The 25,036-nt window shown below is 44.2% G+C and overlaps 1 long non-coding RNA gene across 1 annotated transcript; it reads right to left on the reverse strand.

The window, feature by feature from the left end:
* Positions 1–23,220: 23,220 nt before the first annotated feature.
* Positions 23,221–23,637, reverse strand: LOC311233065. The gene is made up of 3 exons (XR_014620004.1): positions 23,517–23,637; positions 23,374–23,421; positions 23,221–23,302 (listed from the first exon to the last, which is right to left on the reverse strand). It is a non-coding gene; the product is annotated as an uncharacterized lncRNA (long non-coding RNA).
* Between the last annotated feature and the right edge of the window lie 1,399 nt (positions 23,638–25,036).

Below are 25,036 nucleotides of genomic sequence, written 5' to 3' on the forward strand. Positions count from 1 at the left end.
TTCACTATAAAACTCAGTTTATATTGCAGTATGATAGCCAATTACTATAATAATAATATATTATACTGTATATACACTGTATATTGATTTTTCGCTCATTCATTTTTATTAAATCAATCTCCTTTCAAATAGGCCAAGTTTTTAATAAGAAAGAGAAAAAAGATATATTTCCATTACCTGTAAATCTTGTGTCTCTTTCTCTCCTTCTCTGCCTCCTCCCTGAGTCTGCAGTGCACAATCATGACATCGATCTAAAAAAAAAAAAAAAAAAAGCAAAAGTAAAAAAAAAAAATGGAGGCCCCTCGTCACTATAGGCCCACGGGCCGCGGCCGTCGTTAATCCGGCCCTGCTCGTCTGCCATATAGATAGCGTTAACGTTTGGAAATGAAGTCAACGTCATCCAGCTCACACCACATATATCTAGATAACGTTAGCACTAAAGCTAACGCCAACCAGAGAGGGAAACGTTATTATTATTTATTCGAGGAAACCGTATGACCAGATCGCAATTCGGGACCGTGAAACACTTTTATTGTATTGCGTGGTAGAACCGTAGAAGTTCTACTACCACTCAATAGTAACTTACGTCTAACATAATCCTTTTATTTGAACAACTTACTGGAAAAGCCTGCCTGCCTGCCACCAATATTATGACACACTCTGTGGGCTTTGATATTTACACTGACTGAGCCTACCTGCAGCCAGACTGCAGCGCTGTGAGCCAAGGTCTACGCGCTGGAGATGGGAGGAACTGGATCAAACCATAATGGGGCAGGGGGGGGGGGGTTCGCAATCTTTGGAAACTTAAAAACGTGTTATTAAGTGTCATTGCGTATTATTAATTTGATTGAAATTACGTAATTATGGTTAGATTTATATATTGGGGGGGGGGGTATATCATATTTTTCATATGATCAAAAAGTGGTGGAGCAAGATCATAACCATGCTCCCCCAAGTTCAATAGTGAGAGAGCAGCTGCATCGCGTGCTCTTAAGGCTAGGCGCCTATGCATGTATACATGCACTTTTATTATGTTCTTGTGTGATGTATCGCACATTTTATTGCTGTGTGATGTATTGCAAATGTTATTGCTGTCATCTTGGCCAGGTCTCCCTTGCAAAGGAGATATTGTATCTCAATGGGACTTCTTGGTTAAATAAATAAAAAGAATTAAAATAAAAAATTAACTTTTCTTTTAATTGCATGCTTTTCATGGGAACCTGCTGTCTAAGGCCTATCCATGGAAAATGAACTGCTGATGGCTTTTAAAGAAATACAACTAAGTCTGCAGGCCTTGCTCCTCCCACTCAGACCTGGAGTTCAGTTAATCGCATGGGAATAAACAACATAGAGTCAAAAGAGAAGGTATTGAGACAGAGAGCTTAGTTTTCACTTTTGCTGTCGACTGCAATGTAACAATGGAGTTCACATGAGAAGATGAATATGAGGCAAAAGAAGTCGGCTTTTGATTACAGGATTCTCATTCAAACCTTTATTTAAGTCTCAGAAATCATTATTTACAATGATGTCAAGATACGCCTGCAGATTTAAAATAAACAAGATGAAACACCGGAGAGAAAATAAAGAAGAATCAGTTAAAACAGGTACATTCTGAACTTTAGAACTAACTTTAGAACTAACTTGTGGGTCTTGAAGCATAATCCAGTAGATCTGCTGTATATCTGTAATAAATTATCAACCACAAGGGGGAGCCAGTTTACCTGACATCTACTGCTCTTGTGTAGGAGAATGATGGTCCTTAAAAATACACATTGCCGAGGCGCCCTCGTGGCGCATACCATAGTGCCTCGCGCACCTACGTGGCCGACCCGGGTTCGATCCCAGCTCCCGTCGTTATTTGTCGCATGTCCTCCCCACCTCTCCTCCCGTTCGCCCTCTCCTCTGTCGGTCCTGCGTGACCAATAAAGCTGTAAAAATGCAAAAAAAGAAAAAAAAAAAAAAATACACATTGCCAATCTTCAACCTCAGTCCTGTGGTTCTGTCATGAGGACATGTGATGATCAGTCCTGTGGTTCTGTCGTGAGGACATGTGATGATCAGTCCTGTGGTTCTGTCGTGAGGACATGTGATGATCAGTCCTGTGGTTCTGTCGTGAGGAGGACATGTGATGATCAGTCCTGTGGTTCTGTCGTGAGGAGGACATGTGATGATCAGTCCTGTGGTTCTGTCATGAGGAGGACATGTGATGATCAGTCCTGTGGTTCTGTCGTGAGGAGGACATGTAATGATCAGTCCTGTCGTTCTGTCATGAGGACATGTGATGATCAGTCCTGTCGTTCCGTCATGAGGAGGACATGTGATGATCAGTCCTGTGGTTCTGTCATGAGGAGGACATGTGATGATCAGTCCTGTGGTTCTGTCATGAGGAGGACATGTGATGATCAGTCCTGTGGTTCTGTCGTGAGGAGGACATGTGATGATCAGTCCTGTCGTTCTGTCATGAGGACATGTGATGATCAGTCCTGTCGTTCTGTCATGAGGAGGACATGTGATGATCAGTCCTGTGGTTCAGTCGTGAGGAGGACATGTGATGATCAGTCCTGTGGTTCTGTCATGAGGAGGACATGTGATCAGTCCTGTGGTTCTGTCGTGAGGACGACATGTGATGATCAGTCCTGTGGTTCTGTCATGAGGAGGACATGTGATGATCAGTCATGTGACTCAGTAACGTGTTCTGTGTCTTGAGAGCTCACAAGCACCCAGAGAAGTTCCTCTCTTAGACAACGAACACATTGGTGAGTTACATGTCCGTTTATCACATGTCCTGCTCACAACAGAACGATCTGTGAAGTACTACTTTAATCAAGTCATGGGCTTTTAACCAAAGACTTCTATTATAAACTAAAGACTAAGAAAATAGAAATTGGTGTGAAAAATATGAAAATAGTTATGACAAGCAGGGGTTCTCACTCAAATGAGTTACCATATGTCTTTTATAGGTACCTTTTTGAGTAAATATTCTGCCACAAAATGGACAACTAAACGGTTTGTCCTGCATGATGTCTCATGTGGGTCGTCAAGTTTATTTTGTGTCTGAACCCTTTCCCACAAACTGAACACTAAATGGTTTCTCTCCAGTATGACTTCTTGTGTGTCTCTTCAGATGAGACTTGTTTAAATCCTTTTCCACAATCTCTACAAATAAATGGCTTCTCTCCTGTATGACCTCTCATAGATCTTACAATATCAGTATTTTCAGTCCATAACTAAATGTTTTCCACTGCTCATGTGTCTCTTCAAATGTCCTCTCTCACTGAACCCTTTTCCACAAATTGAACAACTAAATGGCTTCTCTCCTGTGTGTGTCAGCATGTGTCTTTTCAGATCCCCTCTGGTTCTGAACCCTTTTCCACAGACCGAACAACTAAATGGTTTCTCTAAATGTTTTCCACTGCTCATGTGTCTCTTCAAACGTCCTTTCTCACTGAACCCTTGTCCACAAATTGAACAACTAAATGGTTTCTCTCCTGTGTGAGTTGTCATGTGTAATTTCAGGCCACTTTTATCAATGAACCCTTTCCCACAAAATGAACAACTAAATGGCTTCTCTCCTGTGTGAGTTTTCATGTGTCTTTTCAGAGCACTTTCACTAATGAACCCTTTTCCACAAACCGAACAACTAAATGGCTTCTCTCCTGTATGAGTTTTCATGTGTCTTTTCAGAGCACCTTCATTAATGAACCCTTTTCCACAAACCAAACAACTAAATGGCTTCTCTAAATGTTTTCCACTGCTCATGTGTCTCTTCAAACGTCCTTTCTCACTGAACCCTTGTCCACAAATTGAACAACTAAATGGTTTCTCTCCTGTGTGGGTTGTCATGTGTAATTTCAGGCCACTTTTATCAATGAACCCTTTCCCACAAAATGAACAACTAAATGGCTTCTCTCCTGTGTGAGTCAGCCTGTGTCTTTTCAGATCCCCTCTGGTTCTGAACCCTTTTTCACAGAACGAACAACTAAATGGTTTCTCTCCTGTGTGAGTCATCATGTGGGACTTCAAATTTCCTTTATCACTGAATCCTTTCCCACAGACCGAACAACTAAATGGCTTCTCTCCTGTATGAGTTTTCACGTGTCTTTTCAGAGCACTTTCAATAATGAACCGTTTTCCACAAACCAAACAACTAAAGGGTTTCTCCCCAGTATGACTTCTCAAGTGTACTGTCAGATCAAAATTTTCACCAAATCTTTTGTGACACAGTGAGCAACTATAGGGCTTTTCCCCAGTATGCATTCTCATATGTTTGCCCAAATTTGAAAAAGTAGTAAATATCTTGCCACAAACCGTACATGTCCTGTGAGTTTGTGAAGTTAAGTGAAGTTTCAAGCTCTCTGTGGAATCTAAATGTTTTCCGCAAAAACCACAATCACTAAGATGGACTCTAATATGGGATCCTAAAGAATTCCTACTAGAAAAACATATCCCACACACTTTACAGCTCCAAGTTTCAGATAGAATATGGTTTGATAATTTCACCTCATGGGACAAAACCACAGAACTCTTGAACTTGTTGCTGTTAGACAAACTCTGTCCTTTGTTGCTCTGTGTCTTCCTCAATGTCAGTAAACCTGGATGATGTTCACTAGTCTCCCACTCATCACTGTCATCAGTCTCAGTTCCAGAATAGTCTGAAGAGTGAAGCTGGTCATCTCTAGTTGGTTCTAAATCACCAGCTGGATCTAGGTTACTGGCTGGTTCTGATAGTCCACAGTCCTCTCCATCAGGTTCTGTTTTCATCTGTTCAGTTGAGGTGCTGGGTAAAGAGTAAGCCTCTCTGTTTCTCTCCCTCTGGGTTTGAAGAGGCTGGAAGGGCTGAGCGTTCTCTCGGTCATCTTCACACTTCACTGGGTGAACTGTGGTCTTGGAGAGATCAGCTTCTTCCAGCCCTTGATGTAGTTCATCTTTAATCTGTAGGAGCTCTGAGTCCTGGGTTGGGCTGAGCTGTGAGAACAGAATATTCTCACCATCATGTTCATATTTCAGAGGGTGTGATGTCATCTTGGAGCCATCAGCCTCCTCTAGATCTTCAATTAGTTCCTCCTGTTCCTCTTTAATCTGTAGGAGCTCTGGGTCCTGGGTTTGGCTGAGCTGTGAGGACAGAGTATTCTCACCACCATGTTCATATTTCACAGGGTGTGAGGTCATCTTGGAGCCATCAGCCTCCTCTAGATCTTCAATTAGTTCCTCCTGTTCCTCTTTAATCTGTAGGAGCTCTGGGTCCTGGATTTGGTTAAACCATGAGGACTGAGGTTTCTCTTCATCATGTTCACTCTTCCCAGAGACAGGGTTGAATGTGAACCTTATGATATCAGCCTCCTCCAGACCTTGAAGCTGCTCTCCCTCCTGACTGGTCCAGAGTTCCTCCTGTTCCTCTTTAATCTGTAGGAACACCGGCTCCTCCTGGCTCAGACTGGGGCTCCTCTCCCGCTGCTCAGGGGGAACCTCCTCTACAGAGAGCTGTGGGGGGTCTAGAGAGGAAAAGTGTATTTAAGAATCAGAAACACTTAATGACGTGGTATACAGTACTTACAAGCAATTTGTCTTGATGCATTGTTTGTTGCTGTGTCTACTGCATAGGATCACTCCCATACCCTACCTGTGAAGTAACGTGCAAGATAAAACTGGACATTGGAGGGAGAAAATGTGCCGTTACACTACCTATCCTACCTGTGACAGAAATTATCTGTCAATTGTGTTGTGGGTTTTCAATGCAAAAACAATGGAGGGCTCAACATCAGCTTGGTGATGTGAGCTACAGGCCAATACAAATTAAGTAGCCAGCTTGTTTTGTTCTAATCCCTCAAAGAAGACTTGGTTAACTGGGTAATTAAAATGTTACCCATTATTGTTTATAACCAACGATTTTAATTAAAGTGCTTTTGAGACCATAGTGGCAACCCCTAAACATGGTCCAACGACATCCAGGACTCGGAGAGTACAGAAAACAGTACTTTGTACATTCCAAAGGTTTAAAAATGCTTCCCTCAATTCCTTCGTTCCTTCATGACCTGAAAACTGGAAGATTTTTGTCATATTTAAGGCGTTCCAAAGCAGTGTCCAGACTATCAACAGCAGCCAAACCAGCAGTGTCAGGACAGCAGTGTCCAGACTATCAACAACAGCCAAACCAGCAGTGTCAAGACAGTAGTGCCAAGACTATCAACAACAACTGGTAGTGAAAGTAACTTAGTGTGTTTTCATACATTATTGATTTGATTTGATTATTTTTAAAGGGACAGATACAAACATAGATAATGCCTGTATCATAGTGTTTGTAGCCAAAGCTGATTTAAATAGTTTTTAAATATTGTTTTTAACCAACTTAAAGGGGAGATGAAGCAGTGAACAATGTGATCCTAGTTTGTTTGTTGTGTACCTTGTGTAAGACAGGGTCCTATAATAAAATGTGAAATCCTGCTTATTTGTCTGAAAAATCAAATATAATTTCCCTGTTTTCGCCATGGGCGCGGCCATTTTGTTGCTGACGTCATGGGGCTGGTTTGGTGTATACACTGCTGGTTAGCTGCCTATAGTGAATGGGTCAGTCAGTAAATAAAATGTTGCCTACAAAACAACGGGACCGCGGTGGTTCTTTTTGTATTGCTCCTGGCTGTTCAAACTAATTTTACCGTGTGAAAGAGAGGAAAGTTGGTTAATTTCCACAAACTACCAGTGAAAAAAACAGTGTTGTTGGCACGTTGGCTCAGGCTGGCTGCACTCAGGCGGCGCGACCAGCCTGTTGGACAGGGAAGGAGGATCTGCAGCGAACACTTCATTGCCTCGGATTATGTTGTTGGGGGTGGGAGGTTTGTCCAGAAGACCACTAATCAGCTGAAGCCGGACGCGGTTCCCTCTGTCTTTGACAGACAGACCGGCCCAGGCAGTTCAGCGTCGCGGAGCATTCAGCCTGCTGGCTACCTAGCTCCACTTCAACCAGCCGAGCGTCGGGAGCTCCAGCAGCTTGTCGATGTGATAATAGCCTGGAGCTAGCTACCGTTAGCTTGCCGAGGCTCCAGCACACCGACAAGCTGCTGGAGCCAGCTACCGTTAGCTTGCCGAGGCTCCAGCACACCGACAAGCTGCTGGAGCCAGCTACCGTTAGCTTGCTGAGGCTATTAGCACACCGACAAGCTGCTGGAGCTAGCTACCGTTAGCTTGCCGAGGCTATTAGCACACCGACAAGCTGCTGGAGCCAGCTACCGTTAGCTTGCCGAGGCTATTAGCACACCGACAAGCTGCTGGAGCCAGCTACCGTTAGCTTGCCGAGGCTATTAGCACACCGACAAGCTGCTGGAGCTCCCGACGCTCGGCTGGTTGAAGTGGAGCTAGGTAGCCAGCAGGCTGAATGCTCCGCGACGCTGGTTGAAGTGGAGCTAGGTAGCCAGCAGGCTGAATGCTCCGCGACGCTGGTTGAAGTGGAGCTAGGTAGAATGATTGATTGATTGAACATTTTATTAATGTCCACCTTGTTTCGAACTGGTTATGCTTTGGCCCTCTTTCGAAGTCGGTTATGCTTAGCTTAGAGTTTGGAATCAGGGCTGGTGGTCTATTGCCCTGCTCTAAAGATAAACTCTAAGCATAACCGACTTCAAAAGAGGGCCAAAGCATAACCAGTTCGAAACAACAAGGCTTAAAAGCATGCCGTCTAACAGTGAAGTGAGCGTGTGTTATTGGATTGATTGATTGATTGAAAATATTATTAACAGTGAAATGAGTGTCCTTTTGACGAATGGCATCTAACAACACACTTCGCGCGATTTATATTTTGTTTAACAATGAGTCATGACCAACCAATTACATAATCCAACATTGTGTAAGCAACTAACACATTCCACGTGACAGAATCATTTTTGAATGAGTCGTTATGACGCTATCAATACATCCATTCATAAAGATTATTGTCCGCCATCTTGGTTTCATTCCTAAAACCACGAACGGCGGAGTGATTGTAATTCGGTTGTGGGCGGGTTCTGGGATCACAAGCGTGTGTTATGATAAATAACAACGTCTAACTTGACTGTTTCAGCCAATCAGAATAGAGAAATGTGCATGCCATTGTATAATGGTAAATAAACTACCCTCCCACTCAGGGCATTTTGGGGTAGAACACATCCTAGCCAGCCTACTACAATAACCTAGGGGTCCGCAAAGATGATTTCAAACTAGAAATGGTAACAACAGCTGAGGTACTCAAAAAAACTGAGCGCCCTCCAACCTAACAAGGCCACTGGCTATGACAATATCCCCTCCAAATTCCTCAGAGACTCAGCGGCCGCCATCACCCCAGTCATCACACACATAATAAACCTCTCCATAAAACAGGGACACGTACCCAAAGACTTCAAAATTGCGAGAATAACCCCCCCTGCACAAAAAGGGCAGCAAATTAGACCCAGGCAACTACCGCCCTGTTTCTATTCTTGCCTCCATCTCGAAAGTAATGGAAAAAATAGTATACGAACAGGTCGAAAAGTACCTCGTGAAAAAAATCGAATCTACGAATTCCAATCTGGCTTCAGAACATCCCACTCCACTGACACATGCCTTCTCTATTTGAACAACCACATCAAACAAGAGGTGGACGCGGGCAAATACTGCGCCATGGTCATGCTGGACCTACAAAAGGCCTTCGACACTGTCAATCACTCCATTCTGATTGACAAGCTAAAAGCAATTGGTTTTGATAGTCTATCAGTGAGCTGGATGCAATCCTACCTGGAGGGGAGAGAACAGATGGTGGAGGTAAACGGTACACTATCCCCCCCCCCCTCCCAGTGAGCTGTGGTGTTCCACAAGGAAGCATACTAGGACCGTTACTGTTCCTAATTTATGCAAATGACATGTCGTCAGCTTGTGACTGCAACTTGTTCCTGTTCACGGATGACTCAGCCCTGCTGGTCTATGACAAGAACAAGTTACAGGTTGAAAAAACCCTCAGCTCGGAACTCGGCAGAATCTGTACCTGGCTCACTGATAACAAACTATCATTACACCTGGGTAAAACAGAGTCCATTCTCTTCGGTTCAAATAACAAACTCAGCAAGACCGACGGCTTCTCAGTTACAGTGGGTGACAAGACAATATTGTCACATGGAAAGATGAAATTACATACCTGTGTTCCATCCTAGAGGCAAATCTTTCCTGTGACAAAATGGCATCCAATGTAATCAAAAAAGTCAACCAACGAACTAGATTCTTGTACCGGATCTCCTCTCTGGTAAACAAGAATACCCTGAAGACTCTGGCAGGAGCACTCATTCAAGGGTACTACGACTATGCTTGCTCATGGTACAAAAGCACCTCAAAGGATGCACGGATGTGCACACGCGTGCAGTCGTGTACAGAACCAGACAGGGCCCTACCCCAACAAATGGGACAGGACAGGCAGTGTTGTGGAGGTACGCCAGCATGACCAATACGTGGTCAAGATCGACGGCTCGGGCAGAGTCACACTTCGGAACAGGAGGTTCCTACGCAAGTTCAGCCCTGTTCGCAACAACCTTCCGCCTCCTCGATCAATTTACGACGACCTGGCGACCCGTGTCACCGTACCACCCGCACTCGTTGTGACACCACGTCTGCCTGACCCCTACTGCGACCCTGTGTCCCCCACATCGCCACCGGTACTCACGTTGGCGAGCCAACCCCGGCATGGGACGCCGCCTGCTTCGCACACGATCCTTCGGGCGTCACCACCGGTCCCTTTGGACCCGGGAGCCGATCCCCCACCGGGGCCCACTGTGTCGTCCCCTGCACCTAGGGCGGTATTACGCCGATCCACCAGGGCAACCGGAGCGCCTGCCTGGCACAGGGACTATTCCATGGGCTAGTCACATAATGGACACATGATTTATAGTCACATAACCTGGGTGTGGGTTATACAGGCATTTGTCCACATGTTCGTTTATAAAAAAATCTCAGCCTTTACACAGTATGTTAAAGACTCTGGGGGAGATAGAGAATATCTAGACAGCGCCTCTATCAGCGTTTCCGTTAGCCGGTAATTACCGGTATTTGACCGGCAAAATCTGTTGAAGTCCGACATATTTAATCTCTCCGGTCTTAATGTCCGGTGAAAATAATTCCCTCTAAGCACAATTTGATTATTTGAATTGTATTAAAATAGGCTAAAATTAAATAGCCTATGCGATGAACGAAACAATCATTACATTTGTTTCATCGTTGCTTCTAATAATGACAATGACGTTGTCAGCGAGAGCTTAGTGCTGGGATTGCGAGTGCATGTGAAGCTGCAGAGCCGGAGCAGCAGCGGCACAGTGCAGTACTCCAATTCAGCCATTGGCAATTCAGCTGTTGGGTGGGGGGCGCTGCTGAGCGGTCGCCAGATAGAGCCAAAAAACAGCTGAATCTGCTGCTCTGCATCGACACTCTCGCAAATAAGTCGTTGGGAGGTGGAGAGAGTCATCACGCAAACCCACGATAATGTTGCTGTCTCTCTCTGCCAAATTTCTCAGTTCTTCGCTTGATATAATTAATACAAATGTCCAATATAACGGAATTCGTTAGCTCATAAAAATGTGATTATAACAGACTGCTGTTTATTAATGTCGGGCGACTGCCCAGACGCCTATTTGATTTAAAGTCGGCAGCAGCACGGAGTCTCTGGACTTATTTTATTTGGAATATATGACTGTATACGCAAAAGTAGCCTAGTTTTAAGTAAAAATATTATAAATCTACATGCCTTGATGATGTCATTCTTTTGTTTTGTTGTCATTCTTTTGCCTATCAATTGTTTTTAAGCTCAATAAACTCTGACCGGAATTTCTCTCATTTGACCGGTAGATTGCAATCTACCGGACACTGAGGCCGGCAACAATTCTTTCTAACGGAAACCCTGGCCTCTATAATAGACGGCCCTGCACAGTAGTGCAGCGACCGGAACAGGAAGCTGAGACGCTATTTGTAAATACACCTGCAGTCGTCCGAGACTTGTTTGTATATTGTTATCTTCCTTTATTAAATATCGTTCTTATTTAGTGTGGCGGCCTCTGCTACCCCGTTAGGGGGGGCCTCAGTGGAGGACATTTGTGCTGCGGCCTCCTGGTCCTCCCCGGGTCCTTTTGTTAAGTTTTACCTCATGGACGTGACTGGGGGTTCTGTCTCCCAGGCAGTCCTGAGGTCCGGGACCTCTCCTGCATCCCGCCATCAGGTGGGCTAGCGGGAGTGTGTGAGTGTGGACCGCGGGGTGCTGTGTCACATGTGGTCCCGCTTGCACTGTGCGTTCAGGGGTGCCTGGTTCCTCCACTTTTCGCACTTTGGTGGAGTTGACTGCCTCCCCCCCTTCGTTAGGACGGGCGGGTGGACGGGACTCCCCTCCTCCCTGGCTGGGGCTTACGGGCCCTCAGGGGGTGCATTTGTCCGGGCAACGCGTCTGCTCTGCCCTTATCTCAGTAGGCAGAGCGGGACGCGATAGCCAGTTGATATATAACGTAAGGTTATCCTATAACCCTAGTTATATGATACTGGCTGAGCGTCCCGCTCTTAGCGCCCCGAGGTCCCTTGGATGTTTTCCGCTTTTGGAAATCGAACTGGGAAGGGTGAGGCGTGACCACTTCCGGCGTAATATAGGGCGCATGGGAGTGGCGTGGTCACGTGCAAGTGGGTGCATTTGTTTTGTTTCCTGGAGCACACTAGATGCTAGAGATGATGAGTTATATCTCAGTAGGCAGAGCGGGACGCTCAGCCAGTATCATATAACTAGGGTTATAGGATAACCTTACGTTATGATTAATTGAAAATGGGGTTTGATTGATTGATTGAAAATTGTATTAACAGATTGCAGAATGGGTACAGTACAGTACAGCTCAATACATACAATTGTTAAGGGGATGCAGACCAGAGAAAGACTTTCGTCTTGTTTACCTCAGGGTCCCCCATTTTCAATTCATCATAACATATATGACACACGACATACAGATAGACAGTACTGCTACATCTATACATTTACATACCAGATTTGCAAATACAGTACTGTTTGTGAAAAGAGTATATACATTTGACGTAGAAACTGTACATTGGAGGAGGTTGGGTAGGTGGGGTGGGATTGGGTGGGGGGGGTGGGTAGGTGGGGGACACTGCACACTGTACATTGGAATAGTACTGACAAAGCCATACTTGGTCATTTACTGTACAACTGGGTTAGGACATTTGTAGGGGCCAGTTTCGAATTGCAGTCTCCCGTAGGTGTTCTTTGAGAGTGTTTTTGAAAGTGGGTAGTGATTCACATTCCTTTACAGCTTTGGGTAGGGCGTTCCACATTGATGTGGCATAATTGCGAAACGTGTTTAGTCCCTTGTTTGAGCCGAATCTGGGTTTAACATGATTTGTGGAGCTCCCTCTGGTGTTGTGATCGTGGTATTCACTGACCTTTGGGAAGTATTTTGACATGTACATGGGTACCTTGGTCGTGTAGTGTATCTTGTAGACCAGGCCCATTGCAAGTTGCTGTACTCTGTTGTCTACTCTAAGCCACCCTAGGTTGTCAAAGTGGGTAGGGGTGAGGTGGGTTCTAGGAGTCAGGTCAAGCAGTAGTCTGACTAGTTTGTTTTGCGATGTTTGTAATTTGGTTTTTAGTGCCTTTGAGGTGCTTTGGTACCATGAGGTGCAAGCATAGTCGTAGTACCCTTGAATGAGTGCTCCTGCCAGAGTCTTCAGGGTATTCTTGTTTACCAGAGAGGAGATCCGGTACAAGAATCGAGTTCGTTGGTTGACTTTTTTTATTACATTGGATGCCATTTTGTCACAGGAAAGATTAGCCTCTAGGATGGAACCCAGGTAGGTAATTTCATCTTTCCTTGTGACAATATTGTCACCCACTGTAACTGAGAAGCCGTTCGTCTTGCCGAGTTTGTTATTTGAACCGAAGAAAATGGACTCTGTTTTGCCCATGTGTAATGATAGTTTGTTATCGGCGAGCCATATGCAGATTTTGCCTAGTTCCGAGCTGAGGGTTTTTTCAACCTGTAACTTGTTCTTGTCAGAGACCAGCAGGGCTGAGTCATCCGCAAACAGGAACAAGTTGCAGGCACAAGCTGACGACATGTCATTTGCATAAATTAGGAACAGTAGCGGTCCTAGTATGCTTCCTTGTGGAACACTACAGCTCACTGGGAGGGGGGGGATAGGGTACCGTTTGCGTGAATACTTTCGGCAAGCAACAAGCCCTTCCAATCGAAAGGACTGGACACGGACAAGTTAAACAGCAATCAATTAATTTAATATAACAGTCCGGTTCTGTGTTTGTTTGTGTCTGTAGATTGTTGGTGAACAACTAACTTTAGGTTAGTTTAACTTGTCCGTGTCCAGTCCTTTCGATTAGCCCCACCGTTCATTGTAAACAATGATGCATGTAGTTACTGTGTGTTGTTGTAGCAGGTTAATTCACGATTTTTTATTGGTTTGTCATGACAAACCAATTACATAATCCAACATATGTGTAAAGAAACAACATATTCCAGTTAACGGTATATTTTTTTAATTATTCGTTACGGCGAAATCAATACTTCCATTTGTATAAATTGCGTTAAGCGTTGTTTAGTATTCCTGCCTGGCTGAGGGACTGGTCGCCGCATGCTCGGCCAATCAGAGCGACGCGGAAGGGCTTGTTGCTTGCCGAAAGTATTCACGCGTACCGTTTACCTCCACCACCTGTTCTCTCCCCTCCAGGTAGGATTGTATCCAGCTCACTGATAGACTATCAAAACCAATTGCTTTTAGCTTGTCAATCAGAATGGTGTGATACAGTGTCAAAGGCCTTTTGTAGGTCCATCATGACCATGCCGCAGTATTTGCCCGCGTCCACCTCTTGTTTGATGTGGTCGTTCAAATAGAGAAGGCATGTGTCAGTGGAGTGGGTAGCCCCTTTCGTGACTTTCGGTTTGCAAGCCTGTGGCTTTTGTGACCGGAGTCACTTGCCCACCCGCCCCGATCACCCAGTAGAGAAACGACCAAGCGCCGTCAAGGGGCTCGCGGTGTGTCAAGAATACATCAGATCTGAATTTCAAAGATACCCAGCGTACAATATGGGTCCAACACAGCTCCACGATGGGGTCTGGAAGCTCGCAGTTGCCAATAAACAGTTTAAAACATTGTTACTCGACGAGTGGTATTTACAGACCGAACGTCCATCTCCGCCGTTGGTGTCACAGCGCATGCGCACCATGCCGCGTTCACGTTACTGGGAAGAAGCGGAAGAACCAGAGGACATCTCGTTGCTACAACTAGGAAGCCTTCACGCTTTGACTCTATATATATCTATGGATGAAACGCCCACATCCATACTTCCGCAATTCGTGACGCGAAGTGGGAGATATGGGGTCTATAAAAGAATCCCATATGTCCTAGTAGGAATTACCACTAGGAGGTTGACGTGAATGGTTTTTCCCAGTCGGAAGCTGGTTCTTCCGCTTCTTCCCAGTAACGTGAACGCGGCATGGTGCGCATGCGCTGTGACACCAACGGCGGAGATGGACGTTCGGTCTGTAAATACCACTCGTCGAGTAACAATGTTTTAAACTGTTTATTGGCAACTGCGAGCTTCCAGACCCCATCGTGGAGCTGTGTTGGACCCATATTGTACGCTGGGTATCTTTGAAATTCAGATCTGATGTATTCTTGACACACCGCGAGCCCCTTGACGGCGCTTGGTCGTTTCTCTACTGGGTGATCGGGGCGGGTGGGCAAGTGACTCCGGTCACAAAAGCCACAGGCTTGCAAACCGAAAGTCACGAAAGGGGCTAATTAACTTGAGATCACAAACCTGTTTTGTGTGTCTTCATCTCAGGCTTCAGACCATCCAGTTGTTGATCAATCTCCTTCATGCTCTTCTATGGTTCTTTCTCAGCAGCTGCATCTCAGTCGATCGTTGGCTCAGTGTTTGTACTTTCAAGACTTTTTCAAAGCATCAACGGAGCTACTACTAGCTAGTTAGCTTCGAAGCTAAAACCATTAGCGTGCTATGTTTTACGCACACGAGTGTGACGTCACGTGTGCGCCCGGGCTTCTTCTTCTTTTTATTTGATTACCGGTTGTGTGGAACGCTTGATTTGGCGTTGGATTACTGCCCTTACTGCCATAGATATCTATATATGCTTACTGCCCTCTTCTGGAGTAGGGACCCTATTGCTCTTCTGGTATCATACTGAAGAAGAAGAAGAAGAAGAAGAAGAAGAAGAAGAAGAAGAAGAAGAAGAAGAAGAAGAAGAAGAAGAAGAAGAAGAAGAAGAAGAAGAAGAAGAAGAAGAAGAAGAAGACCAGCTCGGGCGCACACGTGACGTCACACTCGTGCGCGTAAAAACATAGCACGCTAATCAGCTAACTAGCTAGTAGTGTGTTCCAGCGTAGCACATAGGGGTGGAGGGGAACGAACTGGCGGATACATTTGCTAAGGAAGCAGCCAGCAGCTAGTAGAGTAGAAGTAAGTAATGATGGCCAAATGAAGCACTGAACCAGTATTGAACCACTTCACCAAATGTATTGAACATGGGTTCATTCATTCAAATGTTCGTTTCAGTGCCATCTCCTGGCGAAATAGGAGACTGCAAAACAGGTTAGGAGACTGCAAAACAGGTTTGCTTTGCAGTCTCCCATTTCGCCAGCAGATGGCACTGAAAAAAGCAATGTTTAGAATTGATTGTTTTGTAATTGTTACGCACTCACACTTAATTGATCTGACCATAACAGGTGTTCCCAATGGAACAGAGTATAAAGAGGCTGGCATGCAACACACCTTTCTCTTCCCTACACAGGTTTTTACTTTGAATTATTTCCTTCTGGGGATAGAGATTAATTGTATGATTGATAGTGTAAATATATGTAGTTGGGACAGAGAGGGTGTGCTTGGAAAACGGGATGTGCAGGATAATGATGATGGCTGTGCTTGTGTAACTAGGACAGGGTGTGATTATGGGACTCTGGGGGACCCTGATGTAAACAAGACGAAAGTCTTTCTCTGGTCTGCATCCCCTTAACAATTGTATGTATTGAGCTGTACTGTACCCATTCTGCACCCATTCTGCAATCTGTTAATAAACTTCTGTTAATAAACTTGTTATTCAAAGATTTTTATTGAGGAATAGAATTTTCTCAACAGTTTTTGGTTTGAGACGGTTTCTTTTCTTGCTGACCACTTCTCCAGCTTTTGAGAAAACACGTTCACATGGAACAGATGAGGCTGGAATACAAAGATAGCGTTTTGCCAGTCTGAACAAATGAGGGTACACATGCTTGTGGTTGCGCCAGTACAAAAGTGGATCTTCAGATCTTTCCAGGGGAGGATCAGTGTTGTATCTCTGGACCTCTACAGTGGCATCTGCTGTGGCATTTCGTGACCTTCTCGCAGTCGCAGCATCTTGGTCCATAGTTTTCCACAGGTTAAAGGCTGAAAGAGAAACACAACAGTATTTATTTAGTACTTAAAGGTTTCAATTTGTATCATATTTTTTACTTATTTAGTCCTGTACATCAATAATAATATAGTTATAATAATATTACCTGTGGAGGGTGGATTTTCTACATTTGGTGCAGTGTGTTGTGGTTGAGCTGATGCGTCTGTGTGGTGTGATGAACGATACTATTATATCATATTGCATTTGTATAGTGTGTTTAATGAATGATAATGAGTTAATGTGTGTAATGTTTGTATGTACAGTCAATAAAACCTACCTTGATCTGAGTCCTGCTGGTTCTCCTTCTCATGCTTGGCTCTGAAGTGCCTCAACATTGAGGACGTATTGTTATTATAGGCCAATTCGTGTTGACACAGCAAGCACTTGACCTGTAGACAAATGCATCCAAACTAATTATTTAGTCTCTACAAAGCATAATAAATAGGCTACACAACACATATCTAATCATATAGAAATCGAATGCTACTCTTATTTGTACACTCTCAGAATTACACATTATTAAGGATTATTACATGGCGTTTTCACATTCGCCGAAATGCTTGCTTGTGATTAGTCAATAGCCCCCGACAGCGGTGAATTATTTTTCGATAACCACCTGTGATTATTGTTTTTCGCAGCTAGAGTAATCAAGCCCCACTGACACACACTGTTTCAGTGCAGCCAATCAGACACACCTGCCGGGCTGCCCGCGATAATAATAATCACTTTATTTGAGCCGACAGAACTGCGATTTGTCAAATGAATTAGGTATATTGTTAGTAAGTTAGCCATGTAATAAGCGGGATAATGTATAGCTATACTCTGTCATCATCGCAAAATAATTGACCTTCACTGACGTTTAAAACACCTCGCCCGCTCGCCGAGGCGGCTCGGTATTTTAAACTCCGTGTCGGTCAATTATTTTGCGACAATGACCTCGGAGTCATAGCTATAGATATTATCCCTTACGTACAATGCACATACCTTACTAGGACTGATCAGATCAAAGTGTTCCCACATTTGAGAACGGCTTCTCTTCCTAGCTGGCTCCATCTGATCAAAAAACAACTCTCAATAGCAACTATCAAAAACAACTATCAAAAACAACTACCACTCCTACACTACAAATACAAAAACGCACAGATGGAGATCAAAAAACAACTCTCAATAGCAACTCTCAAAAACAACTACCACTCCTACACTACAAAAACTAAACGCACAGATGGAGTGAAATGTTTGGGGCGTTTATGTAGAGTTGAATGCCGCGCAAACAAAGTCTCGCGTTACGAAACATTCTCGCTGTGTCGAACCCAGTCACATGATTCACTGAGCGAACGATACACTTACTGGTTCGGACGTCATAGGTCACGTGACTTTTGCCGTAGCAAAGCAGGCTTTGAAGCAGGGTTTGGGGGAAATGTAGTTTCGAGTTTGACGCTTGTATCGGAGCATTGGTTTCATAGGGTCATCACTGGAAGTAAGTATGGATGTGAGGTACAGCAAGGCAGAAGTTAAGAGTGTAGTTAAATATGAAATGAAAAAGAAGTGGCAGGAGGAGTGGGATAGAGGAAGTAAAAGTAGGCAGTTTTATAATATCCAGAGGGCAGTAGGGAAGATGAGAAGTGGGGGTATAGGGTACGAGGGAAGAAGTGATTGTATCAAGAATGAGATTAGGACACACAGGGCTAAATAGTACACTTAGGATAATGGGCAAGCATGAGACGGGTAGGTGTGAGTATTGCAGTAGGCAGGAAACAGCGAAGGAGGAACAGCGAAGGGCAGTGGTGAAAGCTGTCATGGAATTTCTTGTGGACACAGGCTTACATCTTAAGGTGTAAGGCCACAGAATTGTTGGGGTAGGAGTGAGTTAATTTCTTTATTGTGGTTAGGTTTTAGGTTTAAATTAATTAGGTAGGATAGTCTGTCAACAAGAAAACGTGAGTTTGTGGTAAATGTTGATATGGTTGTTGTTACTTCGTGTAGTATCACATTAAAACGGGTATGTCCCACTCGCTGGTCATCTCGCCATGATGCGCTTGTTGCAAAAGACGCAGATATTCTCAAAGCATCTACTCTACTGCAAAATGCCATCAGTGTTTTGGTGGAGTAGCCTATAGGGGACAATTTGATGAGGCGAAGTCCGCTACTCTTTCCCTGGCTACTAAATGGGGAAGTCAAACACAGTTTGAAACAACGCAGGGCCAGGAAAGTTAAGCGTCACTTTGATGAACTTTCTGAAGACAGCCGCCTCACTGACGCAGAGAGAAACTTTCGGGTGAACGTTTCAATGCATGTCTCGATATAATCATCCAGCAACTGTCCCAAAGATTCACCAGTTTAAATGCAACTGTGAACATGTTTGAGGCAATTCACCCCAACACACTACTGCAAGCAAAAGATGAGGAGTTTACACCAAGCTGCCCAGGAGAGCACTATAGTCAGGACATCGCCACGAGCTGCTCTCGTGGTCCGTGGTGAATGGTGTGTCAGAAATGTAGTCATTTTATTAGGCTATGTTTACGTTGTTCTTGTAGTTTGTTGGCTTTATGTCATGTTATATCATTATCTGTATATATTTCATTTCTATACCCTTTGTAGAAACGAAATCTTAAATATTACACCTTTTCTTTGGTTAGTTTTCTTTCAAACATTGTTTTAAAGTTCAGGGTCAGAGACAACAGGGACCCGGCCTGGAGACAGTAGATGAGGGACAGGATGAGGGACAGTCCAGCGACACCTCCCCCCCCTTCCCCCGCCCAGCCGTAAGATAACTGCATCTGAACTGTCCCGCTCTGAGGCCCTGTCCACACCAATGCGGGGTGTTATGTAACCGAGCCTTAATGTGCGTGGTTGCACTGTTCATCCACACGCAACCGGGTTTTTGGAACACTGCAACCGTGGTCTTTGAAAACCGGAGTCGAGGGTGGAGTTTTGGGCGCATCCCGGTTGCATTGGTTGCGTGTGGACAGTAACCGAGGTTATTTCCAGTGTTTACAGCAGAGCTGTCCCAAGTAGCTGCGGCTACCAACTAAGCTCATGTGTTGTCAAGTTATTGTTATAAGGAACCCAGTCCAAACTACAACAGTCTGCATCCCCTTAACAATTGTTTGTATTGAGCCGTATTGTATTGTACATTCTGTAATCTGTTAAATAACGTTTTCATCCATTTATTCTACTGGCGTTAACGTTACTGTGCTAATCTACGCTAGCCTCAATGCTAACTATTATAATTGAAAATGCCAATCACATTAGCATGTAGCTAACAACATCAGAGATCTTTTTGTGAGACTAGCTCTTGGTGGTAAATTGTGTTTTGATTGATTGATTGAAAAGTTTATTAACAGATTGCAGAATGGGTACAGTACAGTACATCTCAATACATACAATTGTTAAGGGGATGCAGACCAGAGAAAGACTTTCGTCTTGTTTCCACCAGGGTCCCCCATTTTCAATTCATCATAACATATATGACATACATGACATACAGATAGACAGTACTGCTACATCTATACATTTATGACATATCAGATTTGCAAATACAGTACTGTTTGTGATACAAACAGATGTTGGTTTTGTTTTATCAACAAATGAGGCAAAACACAGTGAATGTATCCTTTTTTGTTTACTGCACTTTTATTGCACTTTGTTTCTTGCTGCAAATAAAATGCTATGTTGCTAATGGTTCACGCGAGGTAATTCAAAGATGGCGGGTTTCTTTTTTGAGCAGGATGTGTAGTGACACGTTCAACCCTTCTGATTGGTTGAAAATGGTCTTCATGTTTGAACTACATCGCCGCCTACTGCTTTGGCATTGTACTACATGTACATTACATCACTCTGAGTAGGGGGTATCTGCAGAGCCGCAGAGCCAGGCTGGACGGGTATAAGTGGTCTGGACAAGTAGTTGCGAATGGGGGGGGGGGGGGGGGGGGGGGGGGGGCGGGGTTCGTCTCGTTTACATAGGTACATTATACATAGACAGTAATGTTACATCTAGACATGTAATAATAGAGTAAACTTGTACCCATACAGTGTTACATCTAGACATACCAGATCTAGTAATAATAGAGTAAACTTAACTTTCGTCTCAGTAACAATGTTCATAAAGTGTTGAGTGCTACAGTGTAGGTTAGTTTATTAGGACAATTCCACCATTGTGGGGCAAGGACTAAGAATAGGCGACTTCTCTTTGATGACCCGACTTCTCTTTGATGACCCTCCCGGAGCTTGGATAGGAGTAGGAATAAACTGTACATATACAGCACTGTTTGAACCTGGCACACAACATACTTCACATGTCATTTTTCTTTTTGTTATTCCACCATTGTGGGGCAAGGACTAAGAATAGGCGACTTCTCTTTGATGACCCGACTTCTCTTTGATGACCCTCCCGGAGCTTGGATAGGAGTAGGAATAAACTGTACATATACAGCACTGTTTGAACCTGGCACACAACATACTTCACATGTCATTTTTCTTTTTGTGGAGGCGAAGATGATGAGTACCGGTCTTCTCCTCAGACAGTTTTTCAATACAAGTACGACTCAAGACACAGAACATTAGTATGCAAAATAAAAAATGAACACAGATTTTGAGTGTGAATGAAAACTTTATTGCAACAAGATTGCAGAATGGGTACAATACAGTACGGCTCAATACACACAATTGTTAAGGGGATGCAGACCAGAGAAAGAAGTTTTGTCTTGTCTTCTCGTACTGAAAACGTGACTGTTAGCACAGAGACGGCTGCAGTTACACACAGGGCCATTTTCGTTTCGTTTTCAGGGTCAGTTTCGCTTTTCAGAACGCAACGTAATGGCAGGCAAGTTGCCCAGTCCACACGAGCGCTGGATTTAATATAACCATGATTGTATGTGCGCAGTTGCACTGTTCGGCCACACACAACCGGGGATTTGCTACACTGCAACCCCGGTCTTTGAAAACCGGAGTCCAGGGTGAAGTTTTGCGGTTTTGTGTGGGCATAGCAACCAAGGTTCCCAGTGTACAGCAGAGCTGTCGCAATTATTTCCCATGTTCACGGCAGACTGTAAAAAACAATAGCAAGTTAGCAACCGAGCGCGGGGTAGAGAGATTAGTGTCTCGTTTACATCAGGGTCATATCGACCCTGTACCCGTTGCTCTTGAAGGGCTATTAGACAAGTACAGTACAATGAGAGAGGTAGTGCGACCTTCCACACGTTACTCTCCCAGTGAGAATCTGCGCTGCCAGGCTGGCCGCACATGCGTCGGAGGAAAGCATGAGACAGTCTCCGGCCTCTCGGACCAACAGTGGGAGTGGGGGGGGGGGGCGCACAACAACCAGAAAGGGGGTTGGGAATTGGCATAACGACTAACAGTGGGATGGGAGAAAAATCGGAAAAAGGAGGGGGGGGAAAGATAATAAAAAAAAAAACTCTAATGATTGCGGAGGAGGAGGCTCTTGTAGGGGATTCGGTAGTTGATGGGGAGCCAGTGGAGTTTTTGCAGGGTGGGGGTGATGTGCTGCCAGGGTTTGGTGTGTGTGAGGACCCTTGCAGCCGAGTTCAGCGCTGCTTCTTCCTTTCACGGTCGATTCTGTCATCGAATGCCTCCCGCTCACTAATATGAAAAAGCATAACATATAGAAAATGTAAAAAAAGGTTGACAATGCAATATTCTGGTAATTCTACACTGTACCACTATACATAGTTAGGTCTAATAGCGATATGACCAGAACAACACATACTGTGACAATAAATTCAAAACAAGACATTTAAAAGAGAAAATGTTTCAGATAATAAAAACGAATCTGATGATTAGGATAATGTTGGCATGCCTTTTGTCGACATCTGGGGTCCAGAAGATTTCTTCAGCCCTCTTACTGGTGACCTCATTGACTGCTGCAATAGCGCTTATAGTGGCCTGTCATGGAGAGAGAAGATTACAGTTTACCCCATGAGACAGAAGTAAATGAGCCCCTGGATCATGCATTATTTTTCAATAACTGCACACATTAGAATTGAAATCTCTCAACAAAGGCTTGTTTCATACATAGTGAAAAGTAAAAATATCATACAAATTCACCTCAGGCAGCAAGACCTCAAGGATATAGGCTACATTATCCAGGATGGGTACAGATGAGACTGTGCTGGCCAGGATGTTTGACAAGAAGTCAAACACTGCGTTTTGATGCCCGTCGTCCTGAAAATAGACTGGGGCACATGTGCCCCTCTCACCCAACGTGGATTCTGCTATTCTCCAAGGACGGTGGACGTGTGCCCCTCTCACCCAACGTGGATTCTGCTATTCTCCAAGGACGGTGGATGTGTGCCCCTCTCACCCAACGTGGATTCTGCTATTCTCCAAGGACGGTGGACGTGTGCCCCTGTCACCCAACGTGGATTGTGCTATTCTCCAAGGACGGCGGACGTGTGCCCCCAGGACGGCGGACGTGTGCCCCTCACCCAACGTGGATTCTGCTATTCTCCCAGGACGGCGGCCATGTGCCCCTCTCACCCAAACGGCAGAATCTGCTCCGATAGAATGTTTAGTTAATAGCTATCAAAGCCTTTTAGTTTATAATTCCTTATAAACAGATTAAGTTTATAAGACACGCATTACTAATTTCACTTACACATAGCACAAAGTGGTTTTCGGTCCAGGCTGGAAAGACTATTGCATGTTTCATCTTCATGTCAGCCTAATATTTATGAAACATGAGTTTGCCATTAGAGTAGGGATGTGCCATTATGCTTATTAAATTTACTAACTGAATGATTATATTTATTTCATCAATTAATTACACTTACCGGAAATGAAGCTAACGGGTTGATACTTCGGTCCTTCCAGGTAGGAACAACATACATGTCTTCTATATAAATGTCCATGTCCTGATGAGGAAAAAACAAACATGAAACATGAAAAGTTACTTTTAAATGTGTAATTAAAAAAGAGGTCATACACGTTTCAGAGCCAGTTCACCAATGAGCTTCAGGCATGCATTTCCAATCTGCAAGAAATCACAATTAAGACATTATAGTGAACATGACTGAAACTCTCCCTTCGGTAATAAATGTTAATCTGTTAGACCATGTGACTACTCACAGTTGAATCCATATAGCTGTTCAACCCAAGGCTCCAAAACTCATCCCGTGTCAAACAAGTTTGTCCTTCCTTCACAATTATTTCTTCCGAAGGCCTCTTTCGGTCCAGGACATAACTGAGCTGAAGATAATAACCATTGTTGTGATACAGATGAGTAGTTTTACATAGAAAGTAATTATTTGTAGAAATTTGCCTACCAGTTGTTGTTGGATAGGGTACAGGGTCGATATGACCCTGATGTAAACGAGACACTAATCTCTCTACCCCGCGCTCGGTTGCTAACTTGCTATTGTTTTTTACAGTCTGCCGTGAACATGGGAAATAATTGCGACAGCTCTGCTGTACACTGGGAACCTTGGTTGCTATGCCCACACAAAACCGCAAAACTTCACCCTGGACTCCGGTTTTCAAAGACCGGGGTTGCAGTGTAGCAAATCCCCGGTTGTGTGTGGCCGAACAGTGCAACTGCGCACATACAATCATGGTTATATTAAATCCAGCGCTCGTGTGGACTGGGCAACTTGCCTGCCATTACGTTGCGTTCTGAAAAGCGAAACTGACCCTGAAAACGAAACGAAAATGGCCCTGTGTGTAACTGCAGCCGTCTCTGTGCTAACAGTCACGTTTTCAGTACGAGAAGACAAGACAAAACTTCTTTCTCTGGTCTGCATCCCCTTAACAATTGTGTGTATTGAGCCGCACTGTATTGTACCCATTCTGCAATCTTGTTGCAATAAAGTTTTCATTCACACTCAAAATCTGTGTTCATTTTTTATTTTGCATACTAATGTTCTGTGTCTTGAGTCGTACTTGTATTGAAAAACTGTCTGAGGAGAAGACCGGTACTCATCATCTTCGTCTCCACAAAAAGAAAAATTACATGTGAAGTATGTTGTGTGCCAGGTTCAAACAGTGCTGTATATGTACAGTTTATTCCTACTCCTATCCAAGCTCCGGGAGGGTCATCAAAGAGAAGTCGGGTCATCAAAGAGAAGTCGCCTATTCTTAGTCCTTGCCCCACAATGGTGGAATAACAAAAAGAAAAATGACATGTGAAGTATGTTGTGTGCCAGGTTCAAACAGTGCTGTATATGTACAGTTTATTCCTACTCCTATCCAAGCTCCGGGAGGGTCATCAAAGAGAAGTCGGGTCATCAAAGAGAAGTCGCCTATTCTTAGTCCTTGCCCCACAATGGTGGAATTGTCCTAATAAACTAACCTACACTGTAGCACTCAACACTTTATGAACATTGTTACTGAGACGAAAGTTAAGTTTACTCTATTATTACTAGATCTGGTATGTCTAGATGTAACACTGTATGGGTACAAGTTTACTCTATTATTACATGTCTAGATGTAACATTACTGTCTATGTATAATGTACCTATGTAAACGAGACGAACCCCGCCCCCCCCCCCCCCCCCCCCCATTCGCAACTACTTGTCCAGACCACTTATACCCGTCCAGCCTGGCTCTGCGGCTCTGCAGATACCCCCTATTGCTCTGTGCAGAGTTTAAAC

This window comes from Notolepis coatsorum (genome assembly GCF_963971535.1).
Source record: "Notolepis coatsorum genome assembly, chromosome: 8".
Classification (NCBI taxonomy): Eukaryota; Metazoa; Chordata; class Actinopteri; order Aulopiformes; family Paralepididae; genus Notolepis; species Notolepis coatsorum.